Below are 25,588 nucleotides of genomic sequence, written 5' to 3'. Positions count from 1 at the left end.
CTATTTGGGCACCTTTTGATGGTTCGTCCGGGCCTAAAATTCAACAGGAGTAGAGATTCCCCCTTTTACCATCCCACATCAGCTTGAAAAATTCAGACATGAACCCGCCATCCATCTTTCAAAAATTTGGAGTCTCTCTCCACTGACTTTAGACTTGGACATCATTAGAATACACACCCAATTTCCTTTGTCCCTGATAATATTATAAAAAAAGATCTTGGGCTGCAGAGATGGCTTAGTGGTGAAACGCTTGCATGTGAAGCCTAAGGACCCCAGTTCGAGGTTCAGTTCCCAGGGCCCACATAAGCCAGATGCACAAGTTGGCAAATGCATCTGGAGTTTGCAGTGGCTGGAAGCCCTGGCGTGTCCATTCTCTCTCTCCCTCTCCCTCTTTTTCTGTCTTTCTCTCTCAAATAAAAATAAACAAAAATTACAAATATTTCTTCCTTACCATGGGTCTGACCCTAAACAAAGACAAAATATATAATATGTGCTGATAGATTTAAATGGGTTGTAAAAGTATCAAGGATTAAGATAATTAAGTTATATCCAAATGTGGAGCTTGTATGATTTCCATCTGACAAAGCCTATATTTTTTTCAAAAACACTTGTTTACAGCAATAGGTTTGCTAATTGTTCTACTCTTATATGTTTTCCTATTAAGTAAAACTTATTTGTTTGCTATGAACTAATTCCAAAAACACAAAAATCTGGACCTAATTATATAAAATTTATTGTGCCTGTAAACTTAATCAAATATTTTCATCTTTCATTAGCTCCTGTAAACTAAGTCAGACCTTTTGATCTCTGGACCAAGTAAGTAAAAGTATAAGTCTATATTAAGAACTTATAAAAACCTTTAAACCTGATAACTAAGCTTCAAAATTAGTTAATTTCTTTTATTAAAACATTTTTTTTAATTAATTAATTTATTTATTTGAGAGCGACAGACACAGAGAGAAAGACAGATAGAGGGAGAGAGAGAGAATGGGAGCGCCAGGGCTTCCAGCCTCTGCAAACGAGCTCCAGACGCGTGCGCCCCCTTGTGCATCTGGCTAACGTGGGACCTGGGGAACCGAGCCTCGAACCAGGGTCCTTAGACATCACAGGCAAGCACTTAACCGCTATGCCATCTCTCCAGCCCAAAATTAGTTAATTTCTTAATCTCTACCATATTTAAATTTGAAATTGTTTAAAATGTTTCAAATATTGCTTCAATACTAGTCTCTTATACTTCCTACCTTACCTAAGGCAGATCCTTATATTTCCAAAAATTCTAATTAACTCCCCATTCAAGTTAACAATTCTTTCTTTCTTACACACAACACCCTTGATTTCTTATATAACACCTATGTTATTATTTTTCAACTTTAGATATAATATTCATGTCACCTGTAAATGTCATGTCACATACAAGAAAATTAGTACATAGATATTAACCAGATCATAATGGCTAATAGATTTAATATGATCTAGGCATTTCTTTCCTAACGGCTCAGATAATTATCACTCTCCTGAAGAGCTGCCACCTTGCCTACTTATAAAAGCCACGTGGAGCCCAGCCTTCCATGTACACAAATACAAAATCAAATGGAGAAGCAAAAACTGAGGCTCTCAGAAGTCATACTTTGTGCCTAGAACTTCAATGTTGGAGTGCAGCAATTGTGGAGAAATAAATGGTACCAACTGAGAGCCAGTAATATTTTGGAGTACATTAGCCTTTTGTAATGGCCAATAATATTATTTCTCTGCATGTGACCTGACATCTCTCTGTGTCCAGCTAGAATATCTATTGTTTTGCGTTAAAAATATAAAAAAAAAAAACCTCACAGCTCTACTACTTTCAAGTTAAATCTATCCTATCTCTGTCATGCACTTTATTCCCCTGATTGTGATACTATTTCCCCATTCTTTTGGTCCTTGCATACTCAGATGCCTTACTGAATTCCACCAGGACAGAATATACACCTTCACATCACAGCGAGTCACTCAATTCTTTATGGCCACTGAAGATAAACCTCTGGACATCCAACCTCCACAGAACTGTGTGGGACACCCAGAGAGATCTCTGCCCCCCCAGCAGGAAGTAGCATGAGAGAACTCTTTATCCCCACTCCAGCCCAAACAGCTCTCCTTCCCCTAAATGCTGCATTCATCCTAAGTTCTCAATCTTTTTTATCCTTCCAGAGTTCAGACTCAAGGATTAATAGCCCTTCCTGAAAACTAGAGAGAGATAAAGAGTTAATAACCTTAAGATTAGAAGGCCATAAAGAAGCAGTCTTGATAGGCCTGAAAACTCCCCTGATTGATAATCTTCCTTTAGCTCAGAAAAATAACACTACTTCTTTACCTACTTCCCTTGGACCTGCAGATGGTTAAGTGTGTTTGTCTTAGGATCCTCCTCATAAGTCTGAACCCCACCCTGACTCAGTGCTCCTGCCTTCATCCCACAGGAAGGCTGCTGCCTCTCGCTGTTCCTCTCAATAAACAGTCTGTCTACAGAGATCAAATCTGGTGTTCTCTTTTGCTTTTCTCTTATACTTTCCTTGCTGCATGCCCATTTCCTCTGTTTGTTTCTCCTCTGTCTCTCTCTGCTTGTAAACAAATAAATAAAAATAAATTTTTAAAAAGTAAAATCAAAATACTGAGTTGGTTTTTGTAGAAGTCATTGTGCTGGTAAGGTTGAAATATATAAGCATGTGTGATTTCAGATTTGAATTTCAGGTTCTTATATTTGCATTTTACAGTGGTATGCTCCAACAATAAGGTAACTGGAAAAATTCATTAAAAATTAGACAATTAACTTTTCTTCACTTAGGAAAGATTTTTAAGTAGCCAAATACACCATGACAAATTGAGACAGACAGTGTAAGAAAAGGAAAACTTTGACTTTTTTTACCTTTAAGTAGAATTATTTTCCGGTTTCTCAGACAAGGACCATACCTTATTACTATGTGTTGAGTTTTGCAAATTATGTAGTTGAGATAGTTTACAATATCTGTATCCCTAACAGATACTGTCTACAACTTCATCAGTGCATAGTAGAACTACCTATCCAAATCATTCTCCAATTCCTGACCCATGAAATTGTGAGGGGAAAAGGAGGATCAAAAATATCATTACATGCTGGGCATGGTGGCACACACCTTTAATCCCAGCACTTGGGAGGCAGAGGTAGGAGGACTGCTGTGAGTTCGAGGCCACCCTGAGATTACCTAGTGAATTCCAGGTCAGCCTGGGCTAGAGTGAGACCCTACCTCGTAAAACCAAATTTACATATATAATTACAGGGATGGAGAGATGGCTCAGTGGTTAAGTTGCTTGCCATAAGAGCTGAAGAGCCTAATGATTCAGGTCTGATTTTTGATGCCCAAAGTGGACCATGCATCTGGAATTCATTTGCAGTGGCTAGAAGCACTGGTACATCCATGCTCTTTTCTTCTCTCCAAATAACTAAATAATATGTTGGAAAAAGATCATTGCTAGGTCCTTAGAGGTTTGATGTCACCTGCTAGACATCAGCAGCAGGCTGCATACTGCTTTCTCAGATGGACCCATTGCTTCTTCCTGTATGATGTTAGTTACGTGGATTCTGGGATTCAATTTCCAGAATAAAACTGTCCCATATCGTTTAGTTATACCACATCGGAGCAATTAATTGTTCACTTTCCCTTTCTCTCTCCCTCTCTCTGTCTGTCTTGGTGTGTGTAGTGCTTGCTTGCAAGTAGGGTTTATGATGGCTTTTTATTCTTGTAATGATATTGGAAGAAATTAAAAGAGACAATTCATACAACAGATGCAGAGACAGTGAATCAGTGCCTGCACCAGATGAGCATTCTGCTATTCCCTGTGGGATACAGATAACAGCAGTCTTTTATTTTATAATTGCATTTCTGTATTTTCAACTTTTTTTAAATGGCAGATTTTTTAATATGTTCTCAGCATTATAAATATGCATTTCCTTGAGAACATTTAACTTTCAATAATACACTATGTGGAACTCAAAAGATAAAAACAATTTATAGGTAGTTATGTTCAACATCTAAAGGGCTGGAGAGATAGCTAGTGATTATAGGCACTTGCTTGCAAAGCCTCGTGGCCTGGTTCTGATTCCCCAGTGCCCCTGTAGAGCCAGATGCTCAAAATAGTGCATCTGTCTGGAGTTCCTTTGCTGTGGCCAGAGGCCCTAGCATGCCCATACTTACTCTCTTTTTCTCTCTTTTCTTGCAAACAAATAATAAAATATTTTCAATATTTAAGATGTTTAATATATAAATTTGTATTATTTGAATTATTTCTAATATTATTGTAATCATCTCTTCTGTCCAAAATGTCCTGGCTTACTTTATTTAAGTTTATATACACTTCTATGTCTTTCCTTTAATATAATTTTAAAAGGTTACTGTGGTTGTATAGGGGTGACGTTTTTCTTGGCTAATTGCAGGGATTTTCCTTGGGTCTGTGGGGGTAATCTAGGTTGTTTCTTTTTCTTTTAATGTAGAAAAAAACCTTTATTTTCCTTCTGGTCAAGCAATTATATAAATTTTTATATAATCTAGGTTATTAACACTTTACTAGAGGTCAGTAATTTCAGAATCATTTTTTTTTTTTTTAATCTCTGCTCACTTAGGGAGTACTTTCACAACCTTCCAAAAAGACCCATCCTAGAGAATTAAGATTTTTGGGAAGATTATCATTTCCCAGAAATCCTGACCACAGGCATTGATGTCAGGACTAACTGGCTAGATCAGCCATGCATTCACTGGGCTTATATAACAATGTGAGTCTGTAGATGGGCTTTTCAAATGTTCTCTTGCCCCCAAGGGCAAGAGCTCTGCCCTGCTTCCTTCCCTTAAGCTCCTCTTCTCTTAAAGCTCTTCCTTCTAAAGCTATAAGCTATAATAAATCTTTCTGAACTTTGATCTCTGCCCTGTCATTTTCATTCATTGAATTAATAAAATAGAAAGAATATGGGACATCCCAAATTTATGTTGTGTTGGTCAGGAATCCCAATTCCTGCATCACTACTAGCTTACTGTTTCCTTACTGAGAAGGTAAAATACAATGGAATCTTATCAACATATGCAAAGGATTTACACAGAGAATTAACAAAAATAAGACAAAGAATGCAAAGAGAAAAACCCAGTCCCACACTCAAAAATGTGTTTCTAATCTGGAGAAATGGCTTAGTGGTTAAGGCACTTGCCTGTGAAGCCTAAGGACCCAGCTTCAGTTCCCCAATGCCTACAAAAAGCCAGATGCATAAGGTGTCACATGTATCTGGAATTTGTTTGTAATGGGTAGAGTCCCTGGTGCACCCATTCTCCTTCTCTCTCTGTGTCCCTCACTCTCTGTCTCAAATAAATAAATAAAATAAAATGTGTTTCTTTCAAAAATCACAAATCACTAGAGTGTCCTAAGGATAGATAGATAATATTATAGTCATTCAAATTATATATCTTGTATACACACACACACACACACACACACACACACACACACACACACACACAACCAGCAGAAGGCAAAACAAAGACTGACCCCAGAAGAAAAAAACAATGAGCACAAATACTGTACTTTTCTTTAAATTTACCCATCTCTTGAGGTTTGGCAAACATTCTGATTTTCAAAATATATTAAATTACTGCAGAAGATTACTTCACTTGTCCAGTTCCATGCTTTCCAAATGAGAAAATGGAAAAGTTTATTGCCTTTTTGTTTCATTGCTTGACTCTACTGCTTCAGAGAGGAATGTCAACAACCACTTATGCCAGCTTTCACAGGTGCATTTGTTTCAGTCCCTAAATTTTTATTCTTGATACTAGAAAGGATTTTAACAAAGTGAAAACATTCCTCTAATAGCCATCCCCCTCACAGGAATGAATGTGATGGAAAGCACAGAAGAAGAGATTGGAAGGTTTGGGAGTGACAAAGTCCATGTAAACCACTCTGAGGCAAAGATGAAAGCTTTCACTCAGGAAAAGCATGAGTTGCCAGGGCTGGCTCACAAGAGAGGAGGACAGTCAAACTGAGTTTTCAGGCATTGGGCTTTATAGAGCTTTTTCACCTGGGGGAAGGTGAGGAAGGAAAAATAAACTCATTTGTTAAGTTGAACAGAAAAGTTCCTTTAGGGGAGATCATTACAGTAACCATTTAAAATAGCTGGGGTGAGGGCTGGAGAGATGGCTTAGCAGTTAAGCGCCCTGTGTAGCCTAAGGACCCCGGTTCAAGGCTCGGTTCCCCAGGTCCCACGTTAGCCAGATGCACAAGGGGGCGCACACATCTGGAGTTTGTTTGCAGAGGCTGGAAGCCCTGGCGCACCCATTCTCTCTCTCTCCCTCTATCTGTCTTTCTCTCTGTGTCTGTCACTCTCAAATAAAATTAAAAATTAAAAAAAATATATCTGGGTGACACCAGAACAGTAACCAAGTAACTTACAAGATCAGGGAGCAGGAAGCCATGACCTGGGCCATTGTTAGGCAAGGATGGGGTAAGGACTGAGTAGTTTCTTGAGCAATGTGGATAATCCCCTTTTCTATGCCTCTGTCACCATTCTGCTGACCTTGGTGACTCCATCTTGGGAGCCTGTGCAGACCTAACATTTCAGCCTTTTGTTAACGACAAGAGACAAAAGTAATTTCTCTTCTATGATGTCTTCATGCTGACCACAGGGGTGATGAGCTCTTATGGGAGAGGCTGGATAATGTGGTTGATGGATCTTCCTTTAGGGCAGGTGATGAGAAGGCAGTCCCATGGTGGCTAGAGTTAGCAGAGTGGTGAGACTGACAGTGAGCATCCTCGAAGAGCACGTGCAGTGTGCTGTCATGACTTGGTCCTGAGCAAAACAAAGACATCTCTCATACCATCCCTGTATTGAGCTGGCTTTGAGGCAGTCACTCGTGACATCTGCTATAGAGAAGGTGAGGGAGACAGGCTCCATGCACCCTGTAAGGGGACAGAAGGAAGAATTAAGGAGCTTGTTACCCTTGTCAAGTGCTATGACTTCACAACACCAGTGCAAGGGGAGAATGAACACTCAGAGGCAAGGGATAGAGGGCTTGGGCAAGAGAGAGGATGCAGAAAGGAATCAGTGTATTCAAGAGAAACATTCTGGGATTGGGGGAAGAAAGAGTTTAAGTTTGAGAGGGCCCATTGGGGTGGAGGCATACTTATCCCTGGATAAAGTAGGGTAAGATGGAGGTGTCTTGACTCTCTGGAGCTGTGATAGGTGTATCCAGTTGGGGATGTCTGAAGCTTTGCTGCCATGGGAATGGTTAGGATCTCCAGATGAGGTCTAGTCTAGGGTGGCTTGAGTTCCTGTGGGCAAGACTGCTTACGGTAGACTTGATCTCCAGGGTTAAGTGAGAGAGTTATGGCTCCCTATGATTGTTGGGGAAGCAGGTGGTCAGCATGTTCCTGGAGAAGATTCTGGATAAAAATAAAACTTGGTAAGTATCCATGGAGAGGAGTTTCTGGTGGTGGGGGGGTGGGGGAAGGGTGTTTAATGGGAAGGGGCACCCATACATGAGTTCAAAAGGGCTAAGGAAGGAGGGAGCCTGAGGAGTAACTCTGACTCTGGCTAAGGCAAGTGGGAGGACTGGGGCCAGGAGAGGTGAAGTTCAGAAGTCAGTTTAGACAGGTAAGTTTTGAGAATAGTATTTGTTCTTTAAGCCTGTGGAGGGAGAGGACAGTGAACCCAAAAGCGAATTTCTTTGCCTGTTGGACCAGAAGAGCAGGTGCAGCAAGATCACATAGTTGCAGTTGCCAACACTGGACAGAGGTTTATAGTTTTAGAAAGTAAGCTATAGGGGCAAAGGATGGACCCAGAACTCCATTGCCATGCCCCTTTTCTGTGAAATCAAGAAGACAAGGCTGATGAAGGGCGGGAAGTGAGAGGACTGGAGCTCCCAAGAGCAGGTGGGAGAGGCAGAACCTGTCTCTGACTTAGGGTCTCAGGGTTCATCGGGGCTCCCTTAGCTTTGTCATAAAGGGGCCTTGCCAGGAGGGCACAGTTTGGAATCCACATCTTAAGGAACCCAGCAAAGTCAAGAAAAGAGAGAATTTCTTCCTTAGAGGGAAAGTGAGCAAAGATGTTGTTTGCAGTGAGATATCATGAGGTGGGGGTAATGAGAAAGCCCAGGCACCTAACTTGGGTCAAATAAGTTGAACTTCTTTATGGAAAACTCGATAGCTTTTAGATCTGATAAAGTAAAGAAATTTCTTGGTGTGTAATTTAGGTAGAGAAAGAGAGGGTGAGGAGAGCAAAAGATCATCTACATATTGTAAAAGCATCCTGGATGACAGATCCAGGGACAAAAGGTCAGTGGAGAGAATTTGATCAAATAGGTGGGGTGTGTACTCGAAAGCCCTGGGGAAGGACAGTCCAGGTGAGTTGAGAGGCAATATGAGTATTTGAGTCCTCGCAGGTAAAGGTAAATGTATCATAGGAATTGGGGCAGAAGGGGTGGAGAGTAAGGCGTCTTTGAAGCGAAGAACTGAGAAATGAGTAGTGGAGGAGGGCATGTGAGAGAGGAGAGTACAGGGGTTGGGGACACTAGATGAATGGGCATAGCAGCCGCACTGATTGGCACAAGTCTTGAACTAAGCAGCAGGTCTCATCAAGTTTCATAACAGGTAAAATCAGAATATTGTAAGGGGAATTAATGGAGAGAAGGAGCCCAGCTTGGAGCAAGGGAGAAATATAGGTTTGAGTCCTTGAGATTGGATATTGAGAAGGCAGGGAAAAGATAGGGGGACTTTGAGTCTGATGAGGACAGGTGAGGTCAGTGCCAGCAACAAAGTGCCCCACACTCTGGGATCAACTTTGAGCACAGGGAGGGGGAAACTTGTACTCTTTTGTAAGGGAGTGGCTGACGTAAGGAGGAAGACAGGGTATGAGCAGTAAGTCACTGAGAAAGTTTTTGCATAAGACCTCAACCCAAGAGGGGAAAAGGACAAGAGGGTATCATAAGAAATGAATGGGAAAAGGGAGTGTCCCAGACTACACAGGGTAAGGGGAAAGGATGCATGGTGAATGGGATAGGCCATCAATACCTGACAGAGATGTGTGAGGGAAAAGTCTTACCAGAGTAAGATGACAGGACTGGCCAACTGGCCCCTGTAACAAATGAGACAGGCCTTCCTGCCAGCTGGACTGTGACCCTGGGCTCCTCCATTCTGATGTGGAGAATGTTAGTGGGGGCCAAGGTCCCAGGGCTCCAGAAGATTGGTGATTGGCTCTTATGGGAGATAATGGGAAAGGACTGGCCTACCTTGTTGAGGCAAAGAAGGACAGCTGACCTTCCAGTGTCCAACAAGTCCACAGTGAGGACAGGGTCCTGGTGGCGGGTGCAGGTTGTGGCAGGCTTTTGCCCAGTGACCACTGTGGCCACACTTGAAACAGGGTCATTGTGGTGAGCGTTGTGGCCCCTTTGTCTTCTTTGGAGGGGCCTTAGGGCTGCAGGTAGGAACTGGAACTGCTTTTTGTCTCTGGCCACCCTTTCAGTCCATTCCTGGTTTCTCTTTTATTGAAAACTTTAAATGTCAGGTCAAGTAAATCTCCCTGATGGGTTTGAGGGCCCTTTTCTAGGTGTTTAACTTTTTTTCCCTGATGTCAGGGGCAGACTGGGACTTGAAATGATTATTGAGAACTATCTTGTCCTCTTGGGAAGAGGGGTCAAGGTGAGTTTATTGGGTGAGTGTTTCTGTTAGGCATCCCATAAACTCAGCTGGATTTTCATTAGGCCTCTGGGAAAGCGTCCAGAGTTTGTCAAAATGGACAAACTTATGAGATGTGTTTTGGAGGCTAGCCAGGAGGCAAAGAGTCATCTTATCATGGGCCACAAATCTCTGGGAAATAGTGGGGGTATGGTATTTTCAATCAGGGTCCTCTCTGGGGGATAGCAAGAGGCCCATTAGGAAAGTGTTATTAGTTAAGTGAGCCTCATCATCATGTGAGCCTGAGTGGCCACCCAAACACGTTTTCATTCATTGGGAGGAAAGAACTACAAAGAGATCATGTCAGGTTAGGTCACAGGTCAGAGTGAGGTAGGGAAGATTTTTTTTTGGCATAGTGTGTTGGATCAGTAGAGAAAGATGTTAGAAGTTTTTCAATCTTGGATAAATCAGATATGGAAAAAGGAACATGAATGCAAACGATTTCTTCAGCACTTGTGACCTCATGTAAAGTTTACATTCTCTCCCTGTGAGAACGAATATGTTGGGCAGAAGGGGAAAAATGAGGAGAGGAGATGGGAAATGGGAGATGGTGGTGGTAGGGGCCACAAAAGCAGAGCAGGAGACAGATGAAGTTGTTGGGGCCAGGTCATCTTCGGTGTTCAGGTTAAAAGAACAGGGTGAGGCCATGTATGGGAGAGGGATTTAATTAGAGCACATTTAAATTTTTTTTGTTTATTTTTATTTATTTATTTGAGAGCGACAGGCAGAGAAAGAGGCAGAGAGAGAGAGAGAGAGAGAGAGAGAGAGAGAGAGAGAGAGAGAGAGAGGAGAGTGGGCACACCAGGGCCTCTAGGCACTGCAAACAAACTCCAGATGCATGTGCCCCTTGTGCATCTGGCTAACGTGGGTCCTGGGGAATTGAGCCTTGAACCAGGGTCCTTAGGCTTCACAGGCAAGTGCTTAACTGCTAAGCCATCTCTCCAGCCCTAGAGCACATTTTGGACCTTGGCTAGAAGGACCTGGTGAGAAGAGCAGGTAGAAGAGAGAGAGAGAGAGAGAGAGAGAGAGAGAGGGAGGGAGAGAGAGAGAGGAGAGAGCTGTGCACACAGTGAAAAGTGACTGAATATGGGTATTTTGGACCACCTGCCTGTACATTGGTACAAGTTTTCTAAATCACCAAGAATTTGGAAATCAAAAGTACCATATTCAGGCCATGTGAACCCATTTTCCAACTTATGTTGTGGCAGGCAGAGTTGCTGAGAAAGATCAGACAACGAGGTTTGATGTTGTCCACAAATTATAGAGGCTTTAAGTTCTTAAGGAGACAGAGAAAGGGCAAGACAAGGGTGAAAGAAAGAAGCCAGGGCTTAAGCTGGATTTACACAGAACACCAGTATGACACCCTGGCCCCTTAGGTAGGATAGGTTCTGCACCACCCACATGGGCAGAGGCTGTCAGGTTACAGCTGTGAGCTATTTAGCCTGTGAGTGGGAAAGGCAGGGACTGTGCTTATGCAGGAGAAAGCAGCTGACTATGAGATGAGACCTCAGAAGGTTCAGAGACAGGAGGGAGAGGGAGAAATTGTCCTGAGATGGTGCAACTGAACCAAAAGATCCCCCTTAGGGTATGGTAGACTACAGAGTGAGAAACACAGGTATTGAGAGTGCATCTTTCTTGAGACCTGGGATTGGGGCCTCAAAATGGGCAAGGGATGTAGCCTGGAATGCTGGCACAGCTTCCACAAGGAGGGATTAAATTAGATCAGGCCAACCTGACAGGACACTCACCAAGAAAGAGGGAGGAGACAAAGAAGGGAAGAAGAGTGAGGCCAAGTTGTGGTCTAATGCCTCAGAGGGTCAGTGGCAGCTGGGCGGTCTAGTCAGGGGAAAGGAGGTCTGGTCAACCCAAGAAGGCAACCAGAAGCCTCCTATCTGAGTCACGGCACCTTATGTAAGGTTTCAGAGTGACCAAGGTCATGCAAACCACTCTGAGGCAAAGATGAAAGCTTTTATTTGGGAAAGCATGAGCTGCCAGGGCTGATTCACAAGAGAGGAGCACAGCCAACCCGAGTTTTCAGGTAGTGGGCTTTATAGGGCTTTTTCAGTGGGGGGAAGGTGAGGATGGAAAAAAAAAATCCTCAGTTGTTAATTTGAATAGAAAAGTTCCTTTAAGGGAGATCATTACATTAACCACTTAAAATAGCTAGGGTGACACCAGAACAGTAACCATGTAACTTACAAAATAGGGGGCAGGAAGTCATGACCTGGGGCATTGCTGGCAAGGAGGAGATAATGACTGGGTGGTTTTTTTTTTTTTAGGAATGTGGGTAATCCACTTTCCTATGCCTCTGTCACCATTCTGCTGACTTGGTGACTCCATCTTGGGAGCCCATCCTGACCTAACAAGATCCTGCATGTGGGCACACCAGTATCATTCCTACATGTATGTGCAACAGTCAAGTGTCTGGATATATGTGCAGCAGTAAGAAGTCATATGTGATAGTGGTGTATGCTTTGTGAGGAAGTAGGACAACACAAATTACCTTCTTGTTTGTGGCCTCCAGACATTTTATAAGCTCCACTCTTACAAATGAAAATTCCTTTGGTTCTGCTAACTCCAAAGGTGGTTTATATACATATACATACATACATACATCATACATACATATATACATACATATATATATATATATGCCCCCCCACATACATATATATGCATACACACATATATATGCATACACACATATATACATATACATATACATATACATATACATATACATATACATATACATATATATATATATATATATATATATATATATACACATACATATATGTATATTTGTAAAGGGACAGGGGAGAGGGAGAGAGAGAGAGGAGAAGAAAATCAATGGGTTTATAATTGCTCTAGCTGCTACAAATGAATTCCAGTTGCATGTACCACTTTGTGCATCTGGTTTTATGTAGGCACCAGGGAACTGAGTAACTCCGGGGTGGGAGACTTTGCAAATTAGTGCTTTTAACCCTCAGCAATCTTCTCAGCTCCCTGGCAAAGCTTTTTAAATTAGTTTTTCTTCCTTATGTTCTATAAAATTTAAGGAAATTGCTTGTATTATTTCTTAGTTCACAAAGCAATATATGTTAGCATAATGTAGAAAAAGAAAAAGATAAGATGTTCTATAAACAAGAAACCTAGAGGTAATACTCTCTCTTTTACTAATTTTATATTGAATGTTAGTTGACAGAGATTTATTTATTCTATCATTTTCAAATATAATTTGTTTTAGTTAGTTCTTTCCCCTTACTCCTATAACCATTTTCCCTCTACCTCCTAATTTCCTTCACCCACAGTATTGCCTCTTTTTCTGTTTAAATGTCTCATGACTTAAAATTGTGCTCCTTTTGGACTGGTGAGATGGATTAGTGGTTAAGGCACTTGCCTGCAAATCCTAATGACCCAAATTTGATTCCCCAGGGCCTACATAAAGCTAGATGCACAAAGTGGCACAGGCAAATGCAGTTCCTTTGCAGCAACTGGAGGCCCTGGGATGCCCATTCTCTCTGTCTCTTTCTCACTATCTCTCTCTGCTTGCAAATAAAGAAAGAAATAGAGAAATAATTTTAAAAAGAAAGTGTGCTACTTTTCTTTTAGCCTTTCTTTCCTTCTTCCCCTGTACCAGCCACTATCCCTTCCCTCCATCCTTACCTTTATCTCTCCTTAGCTTCCATCCTTACCCATTCTATGAATTTCTACCTAGCTTCCTCAATTCTATGTACATTAACCAACAGCAGAGAAAAGGAAATTATATGTATCCAGAATCTGAGTTGATCAGCAGTCAATATATTTCAAAGGTTTCCAAATCTTTCCACACGTCACTTCACCACCTTTCTGCCTTATCTCCCTACTAAGCAGGCACTTCTTCTGTTGCCTGTCAAGTGAATTGTAATTAGCTTGACTCTGCATCCATTACTTCTACCAGAATGAGAATACCTCCTCTTACCCCATCCATACATGAAGCAGTATGTGAATGTCTGTTTCACTTAATACATTCATGTATTTTGATCTGCTGAATTAAGTGCTCCTAGAAAGTAATTATTCAGTATATGTCTGATGAATGATTAAATGAATGGAGTCATCTTACTGCATTCAAAGAAGCTTTGCAAGTCATGCTTCTCTAATACTTTTCCCCCATTGCCCAACAAGTACCCAGTATGTTCTCAGAAAGCTGGTATGGTGGGAATGTTGATGAGCTGTAGAAGACAGCCTGTAGGGGGCATTGTTCCCTCACACTCACCCTCTGATTAACTCCTACCATTCTCTCTGACTTTCATCTGCCTCTCTTTGCTCATTTGTACTTGCATCTGTCTGGATAATTAGGCACTGGCTTTATCCCATGACTCACTTTCTGAATCATGGCCATGACTGATCTTGTGTGTTTTGCACAGACAACTTGTAGACATTTGAGTTTGCTTATTTCAGGTTTGGGATTTATTATTTGTAAGCCCACAACCCTCTGGCTGTTAATTAATTCACATGGCATTTTGGCTCAGAGCAAAACTTTGTCTTCCTTATTTGTTTTTCTGGAGTGGAGGCAAAAGTACTGCTCTTTGGGTTTAGCTTCATTAAGGCTGAAGTGAAGGATACCAAAGAAAACGTTGTTCTAAAATAGATAGTAATGTTTAATAATTCTTTCCTAGGCAGTGGGTATAATTTGAAATGCCAGCAGCAATGTACAGATAACTCTTGAATTGTGAATCCAGGACTCATTTTGACGTCTTACTACTGCAATATTTACTGTGAAGGGGTCTTTTTAAACAGGAGTGACAGCTAGCCTAAGTATTTGCTGCACCTTAGAAAGTAGAATACTGTTGTGAGTTACATAAAAAGACAGACTCCAACGTAGGATGAAAATGATAACTTCATCATTATGTAAATCCTTTCTTAGTTATCAAAACATAGCAAATGATTCAATGGAAAAAGCATATACTTTTAACTAATGCCCTCAAGATAACTGGTCAATAACAGGAAAGAAAATGAACAAACATTCTTAAATCTACTACAAAAATAGCAGAAATGCAAACCATGGGCCCAAATATGAAATACAAAGCATTAGAGAAAAATATGAGACATCATTGTACCTTAGACTGATGAGAAACCAAGATCCATAAGAGAAGTAAGAAAATATTAAAGTAAACTTTATAAATATTAAATACTTTTGGCAATGAAAGACACTATTAAGATAGCAAATATATTAGAAACATACTTTTGCAAATCATATTCAGATAAAAATGTATTCTGGTTGTATAAATAATATTTTAATATCAGCAGTATAAACACATTTTTTTTTCTTGTACAGGACTTTATTTTTTATTATTTTTAATTAATTATGAACTTAACTGTATGAAGAAATTGTGTTGGTCACATTCCACTGAGGGCCCTCCTGGGTGGGTTTCTTCTTTTTAAATTTTTAACTAATTAATTAATTATTTGTTTGTTTGTTTGTTTTGTTTCAGGAACTGTGGCCTTATATCCCCTCCCACCTAGTACCACTTGCACTTTCCCTGGATGCTGTCCTCAGTAGGGTTATTGGTGTTCACTGTTGGATAAGTGTCAGTCAGTATTTTGGGGTTGGGCAAAACTGTGCCTCGCGATACTTGTGCCCACCCTGTGCTTTCACGATCCTCCTGCCGCCTGTTTTGCAATGGTCCCTGAGCCTTGGTAGGTCTGTTAGCAGGCTGGTTTAGTGTTGTGTTCTCTGTAGCCTCTGGCCTTTTGATTGGGGGGGAAAAACAGAGTTTTTTTTTTTTAAAATTATTTATTTATTTATTTGAAAGCAACAGACACAGAAAGAAAGACAGATAGAGGGAGAGAGAGAGAGTGGGCGCACCAGGGCTTCCAGCCTCTGCAAACGAACTCCAGACGTGTGTGCCCCCTTGTGCATCTGGCTAACGTGGGACCTGGGGAACCGAGCCTCGAACCAGGGTCCTTAGGCTTCACAGGCAAGCGCTTAACCGCTAAGCCATCTCTCCAGCCCAAAACATAGTTTTTTAAAAGACCCAAGTAACCCAAATGCATATCTCAGCAGACATACCAGCAATAAATGAGCCTGTGAGAAATTGTTTGGCACAATTATTAAAACTGAAAATGAAGTGCATGAAATCCTGTTGTTTAAAACAATCAAGTAAAAACCGTTGGGATGGCATGATGACACTACAGAAAATCGACAACTCCAGTGCTATTGAATTATTCTCTATTTCATTCACTGCTGATTGGGATGCAAAATATTATCACCACCTCCAAAAGCAATTGTGTGACTTGTTCTTCTGTCTTTGACGTAATGTTTAGGCACAGACTTGTTATATGCCCCCCCGCAATACTACTCCCATAAAACCTCCCAACTGCATCTCACAAACATTTTCCTAAGTAAGAGAAGTCAGACTTGAAATGGTATATGCTGTCTGACATGAAGAACATCTGGAGCAGGTACAATTATGGTAAAAACAGACCTGCTCTTGCCATATATTGGAAGAAAATCACTATCTATCAAACAACCACACAGTACAACATTTAGTGAAAGAAATGTTCTTTGGTGGGCATAGTGGACTCCTGAGTAATTTGTTAAAACCCACAGAACTACATGCCACAGAAGGGCTTCATCTTATTCAGTTTAAAAGATGAAATCAGTCAAGATGGAGAGGATCCCCAGATGGAATGTGGACTAGTATTTTGAAACTAATGGTAAGTACTACAAATGCATGACCTACTGCCGCTGACCCCAATGAGAAACGGGCTGGTCGCAGTCACTCCAGAGAATGGCATCGTGTGGGATCCTGCAAAGCTAAACACAAAATGAACGGCATGTAATGTATGGGACAGTCGTTGTGAAACTACTTCTTGAAAATAAAAATAAAACACAAAACAGCAAAAAATAATCCAGAATTTATACCAGAGGCACTCTTTATTAACAAGTTTCAGGACATCACTTCATAAAGCTGATTTTAAAGTTCTTTCATATAATATGTGAATGTGTTCTAAAAAACAGCCCATACAGAAGAGGCAGCAAGATTGCAAGAGCCACAGAGTGGGTGTGAATACCCTGAAGTGTGGGCCTTGTCCTCCCTACCACAGAGACTGACTGAGGCCTTCATGACCCCACAGTGAATACCATAACCCAACTAAGGAGGGCCCCAAGAAAACAAAAGCAAGGGTGAGGGGATAAGAGAGTATAGCCTGAAATAATATACAAAATAAAGATTATCTTTCTAAAAACGTACATAAAGTGACAGATCACAGACTGAGATCTGACTTATTTGTGACCTCACAAATAATTAGTAACTATTAGACAGTACATGTCATAGAGTCGTGAGCCTGTCCCCTCCACTGGGAGAGAAAAATACTTCTCAGTTAAAAAAAATCTTGTGTTTCCATAATATGAATATTTATGATCAGCTGAATGCTTCTTTGCCTACCCTCTGGCTTTTGCTCCCCTGTTGAACCACATTGCTGCCTCCTCCAAAAATGTAATGGGTAATTAGCAAAAGGAAAAATAGACTTAGAGCATAAGAACGTATTTGGAAATGTAAGGCTCATAAATTCGGGTTCCAAAACATAAGGGCACTGGCAGAGTAATGCAGTCTAAAGATTGTTTTGGACTTAAAAATTTGGCAAGGGCAAACCTATCGATATTTAGAACTAACAGACTGTTGAGTACAAACAGGGGACATGCACTGTCAATGAGCAAGTCTTATTATGACCACCTGCATATGTACTCGAGTCTTGAACACATCAACTAGAAATTGGCAAAAACATGCGTTTTTTAAATCTGTTTCTATTTTATTTCATTCATTTGAGAGAGAGATAAAAAGAGGCAGTAATAGAGAGATAGATGATAGATAGAAAGATAGATAGATAGGTACAGAGAGATAGAGAGAATGGGCATGCCAGGGTCTCCAGCTACTGCATGAACTCCAGATACATGTGCCACCTTGTGCATCTGGCTGATGTGGGTACTGGGGAATTGAACCTGGGTTCTTAGGCTTTGTAGGCAAGTGCCTTAACTCCTGAGCCATCTCTCCAGCCTGGGGTCATGCATTTTGGTGTTTTACAGAGCAGTCTTTCTGCAGAGATCAAGCATATATGTGATGGAGGAAGAGCTTCAGTGGCATTATGGGCCTCCCTTCTGTATTGTCAGTGTCATTTACACACCTTTACATGTTCATGGCTGTGCTGGGCAAAACCTCACAAGTGTGTAGCCCATGTCCAGCAGAGATCCCGTGGGCCTCTGCCACTATGCCTCCTCACTGTATCAATATGGACTTGCACATTCCTGGTTCATCAAGAGGCTCCATTTACACATGGCAAGCCAGTAGCTCATGCCACATGACCACATCATCAACCTGACCTCCAGAAGTTGTCAATCAGAGCAGCTCTCCTCCCTGGAGATATGGTGTCTCTGGCTTGGAGATAGTCATAGTGGTGTTCCTCAAGCTGACATTCTCATTCAACATAAACAAATATGTCCAAACTCATCTATGCATCTAGACCTATGGCCAAACTATAGATGGGTGAAATGGTATGATATGAATGATTGAAGCTGAATGTTTTTGAGGGCGGAACAGTGAGTGGTCATAGGATGGACTTGAACATTTTGTTAGTAGGCTGAAAATATTGTTATATTGTATGGCAATGGAATAACCAAAAGAGGCCATTGGAGAGTTTTGAGCATGGGGTAGGATAAAAGCTATATATTTAAAAAAATATTTATGGGGTTGGAGAGACAGCTTAGCTGTTATGGTATTTGACTGCAAAGCCTGAGAATACAGGTTTGATTCCCCAGTACCCATGTAAGCCAGATGCACAAGGTGGTGCATGCATATGGAGTTCGTCTGCAGTGGCTAGAGGCCCTGACATGCACATTCTCTTTATATGCCTCTCTCTCTTTTTTCTATTTATCTCTGTTTTTCTCAAAATGGATAAGTAAGTAAAATAAAAATTAAAAATAAAAAATGATAGAGAGACAGAAAGAGAGAATGGGTGTGTCAGGGCCTCTAAGCCATTGCAAATGAACTGCAGATGCATGCAGCACTTTGTGCATCTGGATTTATGTGGGGCCTGGGGAACTGAACTCAGATCATTAGGCTCTGTAGGCAAGTCCCTTAACCACTGAGCCATCTCTCCAGCCCCAAAGCTATGTCTTCAATATTGGATAGCATCAGAAACTTTCAGAGAAGGTAGGCTACAGTTACTAGAATGACACCAGGATAAGTCAGGACCACTTGGAGCCAACGGGAAAGTAAGCCAAATGGTTTCAGACACTTGAAAGGCTAAATTCAGTGGCTAACTGGATTACTGGAAAATGAAGAGGACAGATGTGTCTCAGGCACTGAGCCTGGATAAACAATAATGCTATTCTCAGGAGTGAATGGGCTGAAAACATAGCAAAGACAATTGGTTTGGATGTAAAAGATGATAGGTCCTTTGGACATATCACACCAAACACTCCATCCAATCAACAGGCATCAGCAACCCATGCATCACTAATGATCACAACAGGCACAAAAGCACCTCTGAAAGCTGGACATGGTGCCACATGCTCGTCATTCCAGCCATAGGAGGCAGGGGCAGGCTCCCGAACTGCAGGCCAGCCTGGGCTATAGAATGAACCCTGTTTGGAAAAATTAAAACAAAACAGCAACCTTGGAAATTATTTATGGTATATTTGTGATGACAGCTGGAATGTGGCAGCCCATGCCAACAGCTGACCTATCAGTTTAAATCTCTTCATCAGTGTACCTCTTTCCTATCAGAACAACACAAGCTACTGAGAAACCTCTTCAGATCTTTTTGTAATTTCTCCATGAAGTCATTGGAACTCTGCAATACCCAAAGTTCCAAAAAGCATCAGCACTTTGGTCAAGAATCTTCTTAAAGGAAAAGCAGAACTCTCCATTATTTAAACTTTGGTGCCAGTGTTTGTTCTTACCACACACAATGTGTTGTGTTTGTTACAACAGCTTTACTTGCACAGTGATTTGTCTCAAAACTGTGTGAGACTTTAGAGAATTTCAAAGGATATCCCTGCTTATCTTTAAAGCAGAGTGCTAACACACAGCTGTACAAAAGAAAATGCAAAACATCAAAGGTAGGAAGCTATAGTATAATACAAGTTCCAACTATCTTTTTGTTTCATCTTTGCTTCTGAACAAATATTCCAGTCAAAGCAATATATAACTTTGAGCCTGGATTGTCAAATCTAAAACAAGACACTTGGGATGATAAATACTTAATGTCCCTTCAGAGAGACATCAGCTCACAAAGTGTAATGGATGGTCTGGAACAGGATAGGATTCCAAAGTATGCTGAATACCTCTTAAATCCAAATGACCCTGTCATCTATGAATCTATGTCAGATTTAGGACTTCACAGGTATATACAAAAGTAATCACAAGTATAAAAAACACTATGGATACAGTTATTGTTTTCAGGGTTTTTTATATTTTAAATTATTTATTTGTTTATTTGAGAGTGTGAGAGAGAGATAATGGGTTTTCCAGGGCCTCCAGCCACTGCAAAGGAATTCCAGACTCATGTGCCACCTTGTACATCTGGCTTTCTGTGGGTCCTAGGGAATTAAACCTGGGTCCTTTGGCTTTGCAGGCAAGCACTTTAACTGCTAAACCATTTCTCCAGCTTTTGGAGATGATGATTTTGTTAACCCACTTATATAACTTGGATGGGCACACACCCAGCTGAGCAAACACATGATTACTAATTCCCACAAGGTCTCCAGATCAGCTGTGATTCACCAACAATTGTGAGGAGCTGCAGTCTCGGCATAGCTCAGACCCAATATGGCCTGTATTTTTCTTCAATCCTTTTCTTGCATATTACAATTGCCAATGAAATGAAGAAATGCCTTCCAAGTGTCAGAAGATCAGTGTTCTAAAAGTCTACTTCAGAGGCAAAGTGGAACTACTTGATACTGCCTTCAAGAAAGCAGTGAAATTCTAAAATCTGGGAGTAAATACAATAATAAATACATAAATTCCAATATTGTTTTCTGTTTTCAAGTAACTCTTGATAAAAATATTATTACTGGCAGCTGAAGAGATGGTTCAGCAATTAAAGGTGCTGGCTTGCAAAGCTTCATGGCCTGGGTTTGGCACACTTCTTTCCAGAGTAGGGTGGTGATTAGAGATGTTCCCTACGGTGTTGGTTTTAAGTAGGGGTTGGGAATGATCTGAACTCTGGTCCTCATGCTTCCTCAACAAGTACTTTCACACACACAATATATATTATCTATATGATCTATATTATCTATATCATATTATATATATTTTTAAATGAAGGGCAGCAAAAAGCAATGGGTTTATACTTTATGTCACCAACATTCCAGCCCCAGCGTTTCAGGTGTCCTAGGGCTGGTATGGCTGTGACTCCCGCTCTATAGCAGCAGATTTCATAGACCACAGTCAAGGAGTACCATGCAGTGTAGAATGACTCAGCTGTGGAGTCAAGGACAGGAGAAACCAGCAGTGAGGAAATAAACAAAAGTACATTTTTCTCTTTTCCCTGCATGACATTTGGAAATCACCTGACTTAACACATCTGACTTCTGAAAGGACACATTTATTTCAGCTTTCAGGTGGCTGTGTGCTATCCAGCCAGCCAGGAGAGATGAAGCGAAACTACTGACAGTGGTTCAGCAAACTTTTCATTTTCTCTTTCCTTTCTTCTTTGCTAAGACGCTATGGAGAATTGCTAGTTCCGTCTGACTTACCAGGCAGGATGTTTAACATCTAACATCTGCCACCAACCAGAAGAAACAGTGATTGAAGTTGATGTGATGAAACACTCTAATCAAGTCATAATCTCTCTGAATCACTTCCAGGAAAATCCACAAAGTGACTGAAATACCAAGGCTCAAGCCGGGCTCTCTCTAAAGGCCGAAGTCTCAATCCCAAACAGTCTCAGGGACAGTGGCTGTGCTGGGCGGTCGGCGTGCCAGGCTTCCACTTCCTTACATTCACTACTGGCTGGGTAGTCCAGCATCATAAGAGATAACGACTTGGATGACATTCATAAAACGATGGAGTGTGAGAAAATGTTTTCCATGCAAACTTCATTGAAAGCTTTTGGCTATAATTATCTTAATGGTTCACACAAGAGCAAATACTTCTTTCAATGTCTGTCTTCATATATAATCTCTCTCAGCTGGACCTACATATTTCTACAATTACACACAAAAGTATTTTTCAGTCCCTTGTATTTTATGGAGTGACTATATGTAATTTTTATACTGTCTGTGTCTTTGGCCTGTCTTGACATGACAAAACATGATTTTAGTGAGTTTGGCCAAAAGCCATAGTGACAAAACTCGACCAACAGTTGAGAATTGTGCTCACAGCCACGCTAGTCCATCAATGTTCTCCGCTTCAAGTCCGAGAACGCAGACTCACAGAACTATGGAAAGTTCTCTGGATGGTTTTACCTTATGAAGTGAGTACCTCTGCTGCTAGACACTGCCACGGAGTCATTCAAATGAAATAAACCTGTAATTTCAGACTTATGGTCAAAGTACAAAAGATTATTACATATCATAGTCCTATAATGAAAAGAGGGAAAGTGAAAATCCTTTAAAAAATGGCTTTGAATGATAGTCTAAAAATCACATCTTAGAAAAGAACCTTTTAAAGTATATTTAGTTATTTATTTATGAGACACAAGAGAAAGAGAGAGAGCGAGAGAGAGAGAGAGAGAGAGAGATATGCCAGGGTCTCTAGCCACTACCAACAAACTCCAGATGCATGCACCACCTTGTGCATCTGTCTTACATGGGTAAAAGGGGAATCGGACCTGAGTCCTTTGGATTCAGAGGCAAGCGCCTTAACCTCAAAGCCATCTCTCCCACCCCACATGTCTCATTCTGCCTTAAACACCCCTCACCTGTTTTGCTTTTATTTGGAAATGCAATGCCTATGTTTTCTGATAATTCTGATTCTACTTCAACTTCTTAATGATCTTTTGAGAACTAACAAGTTCTGTGTGGATATACAAGAAACATATACATCATTGTATTTTCCTATCAACAATATACTCATGTATACACTATGAAGTTCTACCTACATTCACACTAAATTAAATTTATCCCACCAACCTATGTATAAATACAATCCTTCTTTACCCATACAGACTTTCATTTGTCTTTTCTTAGATTTTAAATTCCTGTTCATAAAGAAGTTGTACCAATTATTTCCATTAGTTGTGTTGGGGCACAAAATTCAACTACATTTCTTATTTTCTTTTTTGTCTTCAAAGATTTTTTAAATTTATTTACTTGTAAACAGAGACAGATAGAAGAGAAACAGACAGGGAGGGGCATGCCAGCACCTCCAGCTGCTGCAAATGAAATCCAGATGCATGCACCTCTTTGTGCATCTGGCTTTATGTGAGTACTGGGGAATCAAACCCAGGTCATTAGGCTTTGCAGTCAAGCTCCTTAACTGCTGAGCCATCTCTCCAGCTCTTTAATTTATTTTGTAAATACTCTTATAATGTATATTACATTCTGATAAACCCACTGTGAAAATCTAAAATTAATTTAGTTCACGTAATGTCTCAAGCACGGTAGCTCAACACCCAGCCATGTAAAGTAATGGTTGTTTCTATGATCTCATAGCAGAGGGGAGCTGTGGCATGCTATCCTACCAAGAACCCATGAGAAATGAATTCATTCCACTGCTCCTTGCTAAAGAAAAGATCAAAATTTGAAATTCAAAGCACAGTGTCTACTGCATGTATATTTATTTCACACCATCATAAAGTCAAAAACATTTTAAATTCAACCATGGCAAATTAGATGCCACATGTAATGTCTTTTAGACTGCTAATTATTTAATATAGTAAACCAATAAACTATTATTCAATATATTAAATCAATGAACTAATAGAAAAAATAATTTTAAGCAATTAAAAATCAGAAATGTATGCTTTTCTTAAACTAAGGCTCAAAACTAAAGTGAAATGGTATAGAGGAGAAAATGTAGATATTTGACATTTAAACATAACAAACCTCAATCATTTGAAACTACATGAAATTCTGTTGCTAATGAGTAACTTACACGCCAGACTACCATCACCAACAATTATGCCATGAAAAATATGAGAACTTAGAAATTCATATTTTGATGAAGACTTTTGAGATGTTCTGAGAGTCATACAGTGCTATTTCCTGAAAATCATGCAAATTAAACTTATTTTGAGTTGTTTCTCAATATTTAGCAGATTGCTATATACATACCAAAATTTTCTCCCCATTTTCTGACATGACACATCACATAGCAGCTTTCCTGAGGATTTAAAAGAATCTGTGTTTGATATCACAAATTTGCTGTGCATTCCATTCCAGTATTTCACACAAAATACACTTTATATATTTAAAGCTACAAATAAAACAGTAGCAATGTTTGGCCAATCTGATATTGCAACAACTTGATTTCTGCCTTTTCTTTCTGGCATCAAGCAAATGTAAATATTTAGTATTCCACCCTGCTCTGCTTATTCCAGTTAATCATTTTCTTTACTAAGGGGACCACCACCAGTCTCCCGCAGAGGAGGTAATGACCACACCTCTGTACTGGACCACATGATTCCATGGGCTAAGCTTTGATCAAGAAGGATGGCATTTCACTTTCCCCCATCCATTCAACAAGATTCATTCAGCTTTTATTTGTGTTGGTGATACACACATCAAGAATACAGGGAAGGGGCTGGAGAGATGGCTTAGCGGTTAAGCGCTTGCCTGTAAAGCCTAAGGACCCTGGTTCGAGGCTCGGTTCCCCAGGTCCCACCTTAGCCAGATGCACAAGGGGGCGCACACGTCTGGAGTTCGTTTACAGAGGCTGGAAGCCCTGGCGCGCCCATTCTCTCTCTCTCCCTCTATCTGTCTTTCTCTCTGTGTCTGTCGCTCTCAAATAAATAAATAAAAATTTTAAAAAAAATTGTTAAAAAAAAATAAAAAAAGAATACAGGGAAGAAGGCAGACACAGCCATGTGCCATTCAAAAGTGCTATAGTGGGAAGGTAGCATAAAAACAAACAAAAGAAAAAAGAAAAAAAGAAAACAAGCTGGGCTTGGCGGCACACACCTTTAATCCAAGCATCCAGGAAGCAGAAGGAGGAAGATCACTTTGAGTCTAAGGCTACCCTGAGACTACATAGTGAATTCCAGGTCAGCCTGAGCTAGAGAGATCCAACCTTGAAAAATAACAACAACAAACAACCCCCCAAACAACAAAAAAACACAAAAATGTATAAAAGGTATTACGTACATACCAGGAAGGCCAAGGCCAGGTGGAGAAGTAAGCCTTCCCAACCTGACATTCCTCTTTGAGAGGACAGGACTTTGAACTTAGACTCTGATTCGGTTGCTTGCTCTTTGACCTTGGAAATAAATTTAATATCTCTGAGTCCTATCATCCTTTACTTCACAATGGAATTCCTATATCTAGGGTTTTTATTTTATTTTATTTTTATTCATTTTTTTTATTTATTTGAGAGCGACAGACACAGGGAGAAAGACAGATAGAGGGAGAGAGAGAGAATAGGCGCGCCAGGGCTTCCAGCCTCTGCAAACGAACTCCAGACGCGTGCGCCCCCTTGTGCATCTGGCTAACGTGGGACCTGGGGAACTGAGCCTCGAACTGGGGTCCTTAGGCTTCACAGGCAATCGCTTAACCGCTAAGCCATCTCTCCAGCCCTTATTTTATTTTTATATATTTGTATTTATTTATTTGCAAAGAGAGAGACACAGAATGTACATACCAGTGTTTCTAGTCACTACAAACCAATTCCAGATGCACGTGTTACTTTGTGCATTTGGTTTTATGTGGGTATTAGGGAATTGAACC

At 40.6% G+C, this 25,588-nt stretch overlaps 1 protein-coding gene across 2 annotated transcripts in view; it reads right to left on the bottom strand.

The window, feature by feature from the left end:
- The window catches only part of Znf385d (zinc finger protein 385D), a 1,102,298-nt gene that overhangs the window by 925,261 nt on the left and 151,449 nt on the right, over window positions 1-25,588 (bottom strand). The gene's annotated exons all lie outside the window — the stretch shown is intronic.

This window comes from Jaculus jaculus, chromosome 16, assembly GCF_020740685.1.
Source record: "Jaculus jaculus isolate mJacJac1 chromosome 16, mJacJac1.mat.Y.cur, whole genome shotgun sequence".
Lineage (NCBI taxonomy): Eukaryota > Metazoa > Chordata > Mammalia > Rodentia > Dipodidae > Jaculus > Jaculus jaculus.
This window is presented reverse-complemented; position numbering and strand designations above follow the sequence as displayed.